The sequence below is a fragment of the Podarcis vaucheri genome (genome assembly GCF_965113315.1).
Source record: "Podarcis vaucheri genome assembly, chromosome: Z".
NCBI lineage: Eukaryota > Metazoa > Chordata > Lepidosauria > Squamata > Lacertidae > Podarcis > Podarcis vaucheri.
In genome coordinates this window covers 39,213,320-39,226,193 of record NC_138758.1, presented here as the reverse complement: position 1 = coordinate 39,226,193, position 12,874 = coordinate 39,213,320, and the positions used below count along the sequence as shown (strand labels likewise).

The window sequence follows — 12,874 nt, the reverse complement described above, 5'->3', positions numbered from 1 at the left end:
TTAACCCTGTTGCCTCAGTTCTTTCACTTTAGCAAGGCAAGAAGGGGAGGGGTATTTGCGTGGTTATGTATGCCAAAAACCCACTCACCATTTATAGGGCACCTTAGGTGCTTCACGTACATACACCCGATACGGTAAGAATTAGCTCCAGTCCTGTGAGGGAGGCCAGTATTAGTAATCTCTTCATATTGCAGGTGCGGAGGCTGAAACAGAGTGAGAGTGGCTTGCCTAAAGGTTGAATGGTGAACTCAGGATAGGCACAAGGCGGTGCCTTGGTCCTCATCTCGACTTGGAGGCCGTCAATGTAGCACCTGCAATGCAGGAAGCCATGGCCACTGCAATCTCCCCCACAATCCAGCCTCTGCATAAAGATTTCCCGGGAAGGAGAGCCCACCCCATCCTGAGGCAGGTAGTCCCACCATTGAACAGCTAATACAACTTGAAGATTCTCCCAGTTGAGCTGTAAGCTGTCTGCTACCTCTGATTGCTGGCTCTAGTCTTTCCTAATAGAACAACCAGAACCAATCTGCTGCAGCTTCTGTGATTGAAGGGGAAGCTCTGGCTCCCAGGGGCCACCTGCAGCTCTCCTTCTGATCCCCTTGAATCTCCTCAGTACACCCACCTCACTGGCTCTACTTCATACATTCACTGAGCTGGGATTTTGTTTGCCAGCCTGGAATGAGGCCTGATAGATAGATGCCACAAAGCAGCTTTTACAGCATGTGAAAGATTACATAAAATGCAAAAGTGAACACTTTTTATTTATTACATTACAGTTCTATCCCACCTTCCAAAGGAGCCCAGTACAGCAGACAACAAGGCAATAAACTGACACACAAAAATTTAGAACACCTAAAAACATTTTTTTTTATTAGCCACCTCTCCTCAAGATATCAACAGGAATGTTTCAGTACCTCCTGGAATGCTGATGATCAGGGAGGCAGGCAAACCTCACACTGGGGATAGAGCAATTTTGGGGAGCCCCTTTCCTGAACTTAAGGAATCCGTAAGAACTGGCCTGACACACCCCTGTAGTCACAACCTACATTTAAAGCACTCCGATGCAGCAATGGTTATTTCTGGGAACTGTAGGAGACCCATTGTTCTGTTCACAGTTCAACAGTGGGCAGAGTTCCCTGTGAAAAAGGGGTTTGTTGCAAAACAGCCAGGCAATTGCAGCTCTTTCAGGGATCTCCTAACTGCTTTCTGTGAGAATGGGTACCATAGTTTAAGGATGTGCTGTGTAAAGTAGTACTTTATTTTGTATGTCTTGAATCTGTTGACATTTGGCTTTATTGGGTGCCTATAACTTCTAGTATTATGAGACATTACTTGCCTTTTCCCTACATGAAAAACTTGCAAATGCTCCAACTTTTAATGGCAGTTTCCAGTTCTTGCCTTCAGCTGTTCATTAGGGCTTGCAAACCCTGGTACCATACATATACCTAGACAGATGGTCATATAGCTATGTCAAGAGATCATGGCAGGGATGAAACAGCCTCTCCTATCAAATGCTGCCATAGGCTACACTCAACCTGGGCTTATCACATCACCAAAACACCAACCCTGGGCAGGAGTTGCTTGATTACAAAGCCAGTTCCCTCTCCTGCTGCTTAGAATCTGGACCCAGATCACCTTTTCTTGTTCGCTATGCTGTATCTTGGAATTGGGGCCAGCCCAATACATTTTGGCATCTGAAGTGAACCACAAATAGTGCCACCCCCTGGCCAGGGAAGAAGGGGTGAGTGAAGTTCTGCATCAGGAATAAGAAGTGGAATAAAGATCTACCTTTGGAACAAGTGGGGGAGTCAAAGCAACCTTACCCAACTGTTGAAGTGGGACTCAAAGGCCATCATGGGCAGGAAAGGGACACTTTCTGAATCACGTTGGCTGGGTGCAGAGCGCAGGATACCCCAGAGAGCAGGAAGGAGTGAGCCACAGCTGTTGCTCTCACCACAGCAGCAGCAGCAGCAGTGGGAGATGCATTCCTTGAAGGTTGAATCTTCTGCCTCTGTGGATCCTGATGCCCTAAGCGGTTGCCTCACTTTGTCTCCTGGGGAAACCAGCACTGCTTGGAATGTCCAGGATTATGATGCTGCCGATTCACTCTATATTTCCCCTCAATAGCTGTCTGCCTTTGCTTCTTGGTAGATAAAAGCAAAGCACTTTGGAAGCCAGCTGGGCTCTTTACAATATGCCTTGTGTGACCCATGCAGCTAGATCAAAGCTGGGTTTGCTGGCAGCACCTTGGTGCCATTGCAAAGAAAGTCTGCAATCCTAAGCATACTGACAGCACCTAATGCATGGTAAACCAACAGGGCACGTTTTGAGTAAAACCATTAGAGATGGGGCTGCTGGATAAAACTTCTCTAAACCCCCAAGTAAATCCAAACTACAATCCTGAGAAAGCATTGGATTTAAAAAAAAGAAATGTTGCTGGAAAGCTGCATACAGATGCCTAAATTACTATTTTTATTTTTATTAATTAAATGTATCACTCTCCTTTTGGCAACTCAGAGCAGCTTAGAGAATGACTTGCATAAAAACCCTATACATAAGTTAAAACCAGGGGGAAAAGAAAAATACAACACATTAAACCATCAAGCCATTGATAGTTAAAAGGCGAAGGCCTGGTTAAAAAGGAACGTTTTTGCCTGGCATCTGAAGAGATGTAAATATGATACCATGCAGGCATCTCTGGGGAGAATTGTCTCTGTGTACTAAGACCCACAAAGTGCCTCTTCCTCTTGGCAGAGAACATGTCTTCCCCAGGCTGCCTTCCCAGCCTCCCTACTTGAAGAAGACCAGCGCAAAGAAGACTGAGACAATGAGGAGAATGATGGTCACGGCGAAGCAAAGCCTCAAGTTCTCCACAGACGCAGGAGCCTCAGAGTCTCGGGAGGAGGCTCTGTGGGGAAGCTCTACCAAGACAGGGTTCTGCACTTCTTGCACATGGAACCAACTCCGGAAGCCTGGTCCTGAATGGAAACCCGTTGCTGGATACACCGGCACAATGCCACTGACAGTGAAGATAGGAGAGCCGGTCCGGTAGTTTAACTCCATGTCCAGAGTCAGGACTGAGTCACTGAGAGGCAGGTCCAAGGCACCCGGGGAGTCTTTGCTGTCTCCCAGTTCCTCTCTGTCCTCCAACTTCCACTCTCTCTGGGGAGCTATCTCACGCAGAAGGGCTTCATCGTTCCTCAAGGCCTGGAGCCCCGCTTCCGGCACAAGGGTCACCATGCGGCAAAATGGGCAGACCACGAAGGAGAAGGCCGTGTTCTGGCAAACCAGTTTCCTCAGGCAGGCTAGGCAGAGCGAGTGGCAGCACCACAGCAACTTTGGCACTTGCCCACTTGAAGCCTCCTTGTAGGCCTCGTAGCAAATCCCACATTCTACCATACGCGCTTCTGGCCGCAAATCAATGGCAGGAAGCAAAAGCGCCATCTCCTCTAGTTTCTACTGCCTTTGAGATGGTTTCTTTGCCAGCTCCCCTGCTTTAGGATTCTGACTGAGAACCCAAAGACCACAAAGCCAGAGACCCCTGAGACTCAGGAGCCCTCTGCCTGTCTATCAGCTCAAATAGTTCAGAATCCAGGGAGAGACTCCTTCCAGGTGGCTTTCAAAGACTTCTGACCCAGCTAAATACCAAGGGCAGTGCCCCAGTGTGCTAATTGAGGGCTGCTGGCTGGCAGATAAGGGCGGGATCTTTGTATTCCAAAGCGACACCAAGGCTGAACTTTAATCCTTAATTGATGACTTGTTAACAGAAACCGGCTTGTTTTGTTTGTGAAGGGATCTCTCTCCATGGAGCTGGGGTGGGGTCAATGCTGGGAACTGGCTCTGAGGCATGCCAGCCTAGGAATATCATTCATTGCTGTTGTAAACAAAAATTGCCCTTTTCCCTTATGGAGTAATCCAAGAGCCCATATAGAGTCCTTACATAGGTTCCCTAATGATAATTTTACTATTTATACCCCACACATCTTACTGGGTTGCCCCAGCCACTCTGAACAGCTTCCAACATATATAAAAGCATCATAAAACATTAAACAAACTTCCCTATACAGGATTGCCTTCAGATGGCTCAGGGGTCGGATAACTCCATCCCCTCCAACATTTCTCCAATGAAAATAGGGGCGTCCTAAGGAAAAGTGGGACATTCCAAGATCAAATCAGAAACCAGGATGGCTTCTCTAGATTAGGAACGTTCTGTGGGATGTGAAACACATAGCATTCAAGTAATAATAATAATAATAATAATGATTTTTATTTATACCCCGCCCTCCCCAGCCAAGGCCGGGCTCAGAACAGCTTACAAGCAATAATAAAAACAAGTTGAATGATTACAACTTAAAAATAAAATTGAAATACAACATTAAAATATTGAAACATTAAAATATTAAAATGTAGCCTCATCGCAGGAGGAGAAGGAAAAGAAAAAAGAAAGAGAGGGAGGGAGGGAATCAAATTCGCTCCAAGCCAAAGGCCAGGTGGAACAACTGTCTTACAGGCCCTGCGGAAAGAAATCAGATCCTGCAGGGCCCTGGTCTCATGAGGCCGGAGCCAGAGTTGAAAAGGCTCTGGCTCTGGTTGAAGCTAATCAAACTTCCTTAGGGCCCGGGACCACTAGGGTGTTGCTGTTTATGGACCTTGAGACTCTCCGTGGGGCATACCGGGAGAGGTGGTCCCGTAGGTACGAGGGTCCTAGGCCATGAAGGGCTTTAAAGGTCAAAAGCAGCACCTTAAATCTGACCCTGTACTCCACCAGGAGCCAGTTCCACTGGTAAAGCACTGGGTGAATATGCTCCTATGGCAGGGACCCCATGAGGAGCCTCACTGCAGTATTCTGCACCTGCTGGAGTTTGTGGGACAGTTTCAAGGGCAGTCCCGTGTAGAGCGAATTACAGTAGTCAAGCCTGGAGATGACCGTCGCATGGATCACTGTGACCAGATCGGGGCGGGAGTTCCGATTTTTTTGTGGCGTTCGTACGGAACCCCCGGTCGTCTCACGGACTATTGACCCGTACACCACTAATCCGCTGCCACCAACCAGGTCCTCCCTGGTAAAATCACTTCAGTCTCCGTCAGCTTTTCAATTAATAAAGAAGAGTGTATTTTATTTCAGACATAAACAAAACTTTTACAGCATTCCAAACAGTGTTCCTCTTTACTTTCTTAGTCTTATGTTCCTCTCTCAATCTCTGCTACCTCCCCAAACTCAATGACCAACTGCCCTAGCTGTCTCTCTATTACCAACTGCCTTTCCCAACCAGCCAACCCATGAAATCCAACCAACTACCTGCCCACAACTCCCAACGGACTCTCCCAGAACTCCTTTCGTACAACATTCCTAGAATGAACATACTAGGGGATGCTTTGTACCATCCAGCAGAAAACTTCCTGTTTCCTCCTGAGCTGGGACAAACTTCCTGTGCATGTTACTAGAGGTGAGCGTGGCCTAACCTGGACAGGGGAGCACACCTCCTTCTGTTGCTTCTTCTCCATTTTTGTTTCTCTACGTGCGAGCAGAAGTGACTGCTTGTCACTTGGGACTAACTCCCTTATTGGATAGTTACACTTACACACACACTTACACACACACACACACACACACACACACACACACACACATACTTTTGTAACCTAAGTCTGCCTTCAGGGATCCAACTGTGAACTGAATAAAGTGAGTAAACTACTTTAATAATATTGTTGTGTCTATTCTTTTTAAGAGGGACAATAAGGGATCTTACCAGGAATCTTATATAGAGAGGCTCAGACGAGCCTGCAATAAGCAAACTGCTGTGTGTTTAAAGTGGAATGTTTAAACTTTTCTTAAAATATAGAACTTGCTAACGCAGGTTAGGAAGGATATCATTAAACAATATATCCTCTCCTACCTCCCTGAACATTCCCACACGTTCCTGGTAAATATGGACACTTGGAGGTTCTGCTACCAGTACTATTTTTCTAGAAAAAGATGTGCCAGAACTCACCATGAACACCTCCCACATTCTCTTAGAATGGCAATGGTGCCCAGAGGCAGAGCTAGCTGCTCCAGCACCTGGAGCACATGCTGTGCACCCTGGAGCATGGCTAGCCACCCACAGGGATAGAGCGAAGCATCCCAGGGAGGCGGCGCAGAGATGTCACCTCCCCCCCTCAGGGATGACCATGGCTGTCAACTTTTCCCTTTTTTAAAGGGAAATCCTATTCGGAATAATAGGATTTCCCTTTAAAAAATGGAAAAGTTGACAGCTATGGGGATGACACCTGGGGCAAGCCACACCCACTGCACCCCCCTTCCTCTGTCAGTGATGGTGCCCACCTGAGACATACCAGAACTGAATTCTAGCAAGTTTCAGCTGAAAAAAAGCCCTGCTTCCAACATTATAATTATTGTACAAAAGAGCTTCGCAGCTTCTATCTCTCTCTTTCACACACCCCACCTGTCACACACTCCAAACTTACATAACAGCAAAGGCTATTCACCAGGGTTGTCAGTTCAGACCCTTCCATTTCAGGTGTAACAGGGAGTCCTTGGAGCACCCACAATCACCCAACCCTAACTTCTATAAGTTCAGGTCAAGCATCACAAGCAAGAGACTATAGCCAGGTGATAGAAACAAAACAGCAGCCAGTAGGCCTGATCTTTCTTGTTGCAACAAGACTTCCCACTGCCACAAAGACAAAGCAGCCAGAAGCCCCCATCAATGGTTACATCCGTATTTTAAAGTTTCCCATAAAACATCTCAGGATGCATCATCAAGACATCATAGATCTGTCACAGAAAAGGTGTGGTCTCAGGTAGAACCTGAGATCCAGGCATACCCCTGTCACGCAAATATAGTCTTTCACACTTACTCCCGTCTCAGTACAAAGGAAAGTATTTACAGCTCCTTGGTCCCTGAGTCAAATCAAATACACCCCTCTGTCTTGTCCGGCTTCATCCCACTATAGGATGGATAGTCATTGTGACTGAGGTGGTTGGATATCACTGGCCATGACTCCTTGGGAAGGCCCTGCAGATGTGTCTGTACATCTCGGGGATTATGGTGGGCTCACTCACCCCTCCCCTTATACTTCACTTCCCTGGGTCCTAAATGCCATTGGAACAGAGAAGATAGATACAATGAGTGAGTTCCGATGAATTTCTAAAGTTTTCCCATTGAGCCAGTGCATAAATACATTTATCAGTGAATCGCTACATTTGGTCTTGCCACTTTTCCTGTTTTCCTTTGTTTGCGACCTGGGGCCCAGCGGGGAGTCACAGACGCCTGAGCTGAGCTTCCCTTGCAGATGCAATGCCTTTGCAGATATGTTGCTGTTGTTTTCTCTTGACACTAGAGGATTTGGTTTGACAGGTGAAAAGGCAGAGAAATACCTCTTGTGTGGTATGTGTGTGAATGAATTGTTTGCTGGTGTGCAGTGGAGACTCTTTATCTTTGTCTCATGGTGTGGAGTCGCAAGGCTTGTGAAGGGTGGGAGGTATCTCACCCCCCTTCCCATTTCCCACTAACACAGGGCCCAAACCTGAGATGCAAAGGCAGTCACTGGTGATGTCACGAGGTGTGCCCTGGAGATGGAGGTCAATTGAGAGAGGAGAGCAGAGGAAGGCAGGTGGGGACAGGCTGAGAGCAGTCTGAGGTTGGTGGGGCAGTGTGCCATTTGGCCTCATGAACCTGTTTCAACTGCTGGAAAGTTAAATCGCATCGATTGGGCACAAGCAACGAGGAGCATTCCAGGCAAAATAAGACACACCCCTTAAGTAACCATTATTCTTTTGTGGCTGACAGGAGGACCTTTCCCAGCTGCAACTGTTGTACTCAGTGGCTTGGCTGGAGGACAACTTTAGCATCTTTGTGTAAACAGCAGTGAGGACCTGAGGCAAAGGGCAGTTGGTGGTGTTTGGCACCTGAATAAAGAGGACAGTCCAGCTTCCCAACCAAGCGTGAAAAACTGGGAGAATGTGGTCAAGCAACTTTGAGGCAGCTTCCCAACCCCTTCTTTCCTGCTCCCAAAAGCTGGGAGTCAAGATTTTAAATGAAATTGACAAGACACTGGCTTTTTCTGCCATCTATTAATTCCAACTCTGGGGAGTCCAACTCTCCCTCCCACCCCACCCCCAACACTTTTTCTATGTCATGCTGGAGGAATATGTTGACGACTGATATTTTGGGAAATGGTTTGCCCATTTACCCTCTATACAATTGGAGAACTCTCCATTTATAATACTAAACTTGGCATGAGGGTTCCCAGGGTGGGGGGGGCAGACCTTATTGCTGTTTGTATGTTGGGTGCCATTTTGAATCAAGATGGCAGACTGAAATTTCAGTTTGGCATGACTTTGCCCGTTTTGTGGCACATGGTAAACCACAAGTAGAGAGATGATCGCGAGAGTCAGCTCAGGAGTGCTCAAGGTGTGTGTGTGGGGATCGCGAGATTCAGCTCAGGAGTGCTCAAGGTGTGTGGGGGGGTCTTCATTGATGTTTGGATGTTGGGTGCCATTGTGAATCCTGGACAGTACCTGTGTGTGTGTTATTAGTGTGGGGGGTGTTAGAGGAGAGGTAGTACCTTTGGTGGAGGACACACCATGCTCCTTCGGTGGTAGTTTGTTCGCAGCGAGCCAGCCAGCAAGAAATCATACGGAGTAAGTGAAGTTAACTCTTTATTAGAAGAAAAAAGGCCTGCTCGGGATACCAGGCCTAATGAGCACAGCAACTCTTCTCAATAGGTCATGCCCCTGAGGCAGCCTAAATTTCCTCCTTCCCTGGATTCTTTTAAAGCAATCTGAGACTTTGCTGACATGCCTGTGTCTGCTCCTCCCTCTTCATATCTCTTCTGGTTCTGGTAGACCAGGGAGGTGGGAAGGGGAGCTAGTTCCTCAGCTCTGAAATAAATAATTCTTTCCCCCTTTTTACAATATGAAACTATTTATTCATTTAAGGTTCAGCCTCACTATCAATCTCATGGATTATCCCATAAAATGCTGCAGCTCTGAGCCAAGGGTTCCCAAACTGGGGTCCATGAAATTCATTCAGTTGGCCCATAAAACACAGGTTGAATTCAAATTGAAATGCAATAAAATACAATGCAAGAAACAAAAGGAGCAATATAAATACAACAAAAAATACAACAAAAATGTACAGCACTGTGCATTACAGCTGCTACAGCAGGCAGGAAGACCATCAAGTGGTCCACTGAGACTTGTCAGCACTTTTCAAGTGGTCCACAGGGGGAAAGTTTGGGATCCACTTCAAACACACCTCTTTCTGCAGTTGCATCCAATGTAGCACTAGGTAACTAATTCAGCTAGCACAAGGTTTCATGCATGTTCAAGAACTTCTCCCCCTCCCTTTGCACAGTGTGTCCCCTAAATCTGTTCTAGGGGTTCTGCCAACCATTGGATACCTGCCCATCCGTCTACCCTAAGGGAACAGGAAGAGACAATGCGGTTTGAGTTTCATACCCAGTTTTTATTTCTCTGCTGGATACATGTGAGACAATCACATAAAAACAGACCAACACTGGGGGAAACAGAGATTCGTGCAAGACGTGCAATGATGGCAAAGGGGTCGTTGCTCCAGCTAAGCCACTGCCTGAGTCCCTGGCAGAGGCCAATGATCCTTTCTACCAAGGGCAAAGCAAAAGTGGGCCATAGGCCTATATCTGATTTACGTGTACAGTGGTACCTCAGTTTAAGAACAGTCTGGTTTACAAACTTGCAAAACCAGAAATAGTGTCTTGGTTCGCAAACTTTAACTCGGTCTAAGAACTGAATCTGAATGGTGGAAGGGCACCAGTGGCGGGAGGCCTCATTAGGGAAAGAGCGCATCGGTTTAAGAATGTTTTTGGTTTAAAAACGGACTTTCGGAACGGATCAAGTTCGTAAACTGAGGTACCACTGTAATGGTGTCTTCTTCCCCCAGGGCACCTCTGCAAATTTTGGCTCTGTGAGTGGGTGGAGGGTGAAGGAAAGCCTCTCCGCACCCACCGAAAAGGGCAACAGTGTGCAAGGTTCTTTGGGAGAAAGTGAAGGTCCCAGCATAGGCACCCTGAACTTGTGAGTAGAGGGATTCAAACTCAGGCCTCAGGGTGGCTTCCTACTGGGAAGGGAAGGCGATTTTGAAGCACTGACCCATTGACTGGTAAATAACATTATAATAATTTATTATTTATTTGCAATCCACCAAACATTTCCCTATAAGGTCTGTCTTCAGAAGCAAAGCTAATTGGTTTTGTCTTGAGGTGGGAGTAGTATAGGAAGAAGAGGTATGGCTCCCCTGACATGGAGCTGTGGAACCTTTGGCCCTCTAGAGTGCATTGCACTACAATTCCCATCATCCCTTGCTGTTGGCCATGCCATGCTGGCCAAGGCTGATGGGGGTAGGAGTCCAGCAACAGCTTAAGGGACCACAGGCTCCTCACACCCCATGGCCTACCACTTGCAATCCCACAGAACTAGACCCCAAGGCATAAGGCTGAGAAGCCCTCCCTAGAGGCCTTGCTGTGCTCCTCACCCCACAGCAAATGCCCAGGCAGTGACCCATCTCTCCTTCACTGCTTTGGGAGGGCCCAGACCCCCAACTAATCTGTGCTGCCCACACCAACTGCCACACAGGTCTGTCTGGCCTTGCCCCTGATTTCCCAGCGGGGTTCTTTGGAGATGTGGTGGCAATGGGAGCACAGCAGCATGTGAGAGACGGGTGAAGCCAGCACAATCCCATGCTGCAGCCCAGAAACATCAAACTAGGGTTGGGAAACCTGGTGATGGGGAACTTTTGGCCCTCCATATGCTGCTGAATGAGGTATGGTTGAGGGAGCTCGGTACATTTAGCCTGGAAGAGAGTGAGAGGCTGTGGCGTAGCGTGGGGGGTGCAGGGGGGGCCTGCCGCACCGGGCGCAACATCGGGGGGGGGCGCGCGGAAGAGAGACAAGTGCTAAAATCCACAGGTTAGGGGGCGCAAATTACTTGCCTTGCCCCGGGTGCTGACAACCCACGCTACGCCACTGCTGAGAGGAGATACTATAGCCATCTGCAAACTGCAAAAGCCACATGAGACGTTTGTCTGCTAGACAAACCTAACAAGTGCACATTCTTGCTAGTTAGTATGAGAAGCGGTTAATACCACAGAGGTGTATTACTGAAAGGCAGATACTCAGACCATAGAAATATAATTGGCTGTGTGGTGTTGTTTCTGTTCCTCTCCTGGATAGGAAGCATATAGTACTTCATGTAGCTCTCGCCCTCCCTTTGACTAGTGATGGATGCAGACATGCTTCTGCTAGCTCGAGTTTTAGGCACATGCATGAAGCTGGTTATACTGTAAATATACCGTATTTTGCCTGCATGGTTTTTACTGCTACTGTTGCTGTGAACCTATGCATGATTATAAAGTAAGTAAATCTTACTTTACAAGTTGCTGCCTTTTTTTTTTGTTTAAGTGGGGTAAGAAGGGGGAATCCAGCTTACTTTGTTAGCTGGACTTGCTCAAAACAAAGTTCTATAGACTAATTCCTATGTTTTATTTTGTTTCAGCCCACAAACATGGGTGTGTGGAGGGATAAATTGCAATTACTTATATCCTCTGCTACCTATTAAAACCCAGCCCCCACAAATACCAGTAGCTTCAAGAAAAGAGACTGACATCAGGAGGAACTTTCTGACATTTAAGAGCTGTTCAACAGTGGAATGGTCTCCCTCAGTATGCTGTGGACTCACCCTTCACTGGAGGTTTTAAAGCAGAGGTTAGATGCCCATCTGTCGTGTATGATCTAGTCGAGATCTTTGCATTGCCAGGGTTTGGATTAGGTGACCCTCTGGGTCCCTTCCAACTCTACAATTCTGTGGTTCTGTTATATATTTGTACCCTGCTGTTTCTCCTGACAGGGACTCAGGGCACCTTATCCCTTATCTGGAAGGGGAACAAATCACCCTGAGCAAGGAATTGTGGGTAGGTGGGTGGAGAAGGATTACTGAGGCACAGCCTCCATGACCAGGCATAGGCAAGGCCTCCCTTACATAAGGTTTCTGCCAATCTCTCCCCTCTTGGTTTTCCTTGTAAGTTTTCCTTGTAAGCGTGAGGGAACTTTACACTCTCCAGACATTGCTAAACTACAGCTCCACTCAGGCCCAGCAAGCATGGCCAAAGGCCAAGGATGATGACAGGAGTTGTAATTCAGTCTCATTTGGAGTGGCAAAGAATCTCCACACCTGCACTGGGACTAAGGCTTCCTGGAAGGCAAAACAACACTTCATTCTTCTGGTGCATTTTACCTTTTAGTTATAAAATATTTGCGGATCCTTTTGGAGAAAACTGATAGAATAAAGCACTGTACTGCTGTTCATGTTAGCCGACTTTACTAAAAAGGACAGACCTCACCTCTTGGCTGTCATGTAGTTCAGATGTAGGGAGCCTTTGGCCCTCCTGTTGTGGCTGAACTACAACTCCCATAATCCTTGGGTGCTGGCCACGCTTGCTGAGGAAGTTGGGAGTCGTGGTTCAGCAATGCCAGAAGAAGCCAAAAGGTTTCCTCACTCACCTGGCTCCAAGAGAACACAGGATTATGAATGTGAGTGAGCGGTCAGGCAGTGAAAAAGGCTCAGGGGCCTGTTTCTTGGAAGTTGCAAATACGAGTGTCCACTTTCTCCTGCCAGGAAACCTGCCAAGCAAAACCGGGTGGAGGCTGGTTTCTTCTGGAGGAGATGTTGCCTTGGCAGACTATCAAGGTCAATTACTGACCAATGAACCGAGAGGGATGATGAACCAAACACACACATACTCCACTAGCGAAAAACGTGTAGTGGGTGGGACGAGACCTCCACCCAACCAGGGCTCTTGCTTGACTTACCCACCCACCCTTTGTGGGGTCCTTA

General features: G+C 47.4%; 1 long non-coding RNA gene across 1 annotated transcript; it reads left to right on the top strand.

Moving 5' to 3' along the window:
- The first annotated feature begins 8,406 nt into the window (after positions 1-8,406).
- On the top strand, positions 8,407-11,150 carry LOC309523863. The gene is made up of 3 exons (XR_014215671.1): positions 8,407-8,421; positions 8,462-10,855; positions 11,021-11,150. It is a non-coding gene; the product is annotated as an uncharacterized lncRNA (long non-coding RNA).
- The last annotated feature ends 1,724 nt before the right edge of the window (positions 11,151-12,874 follow it).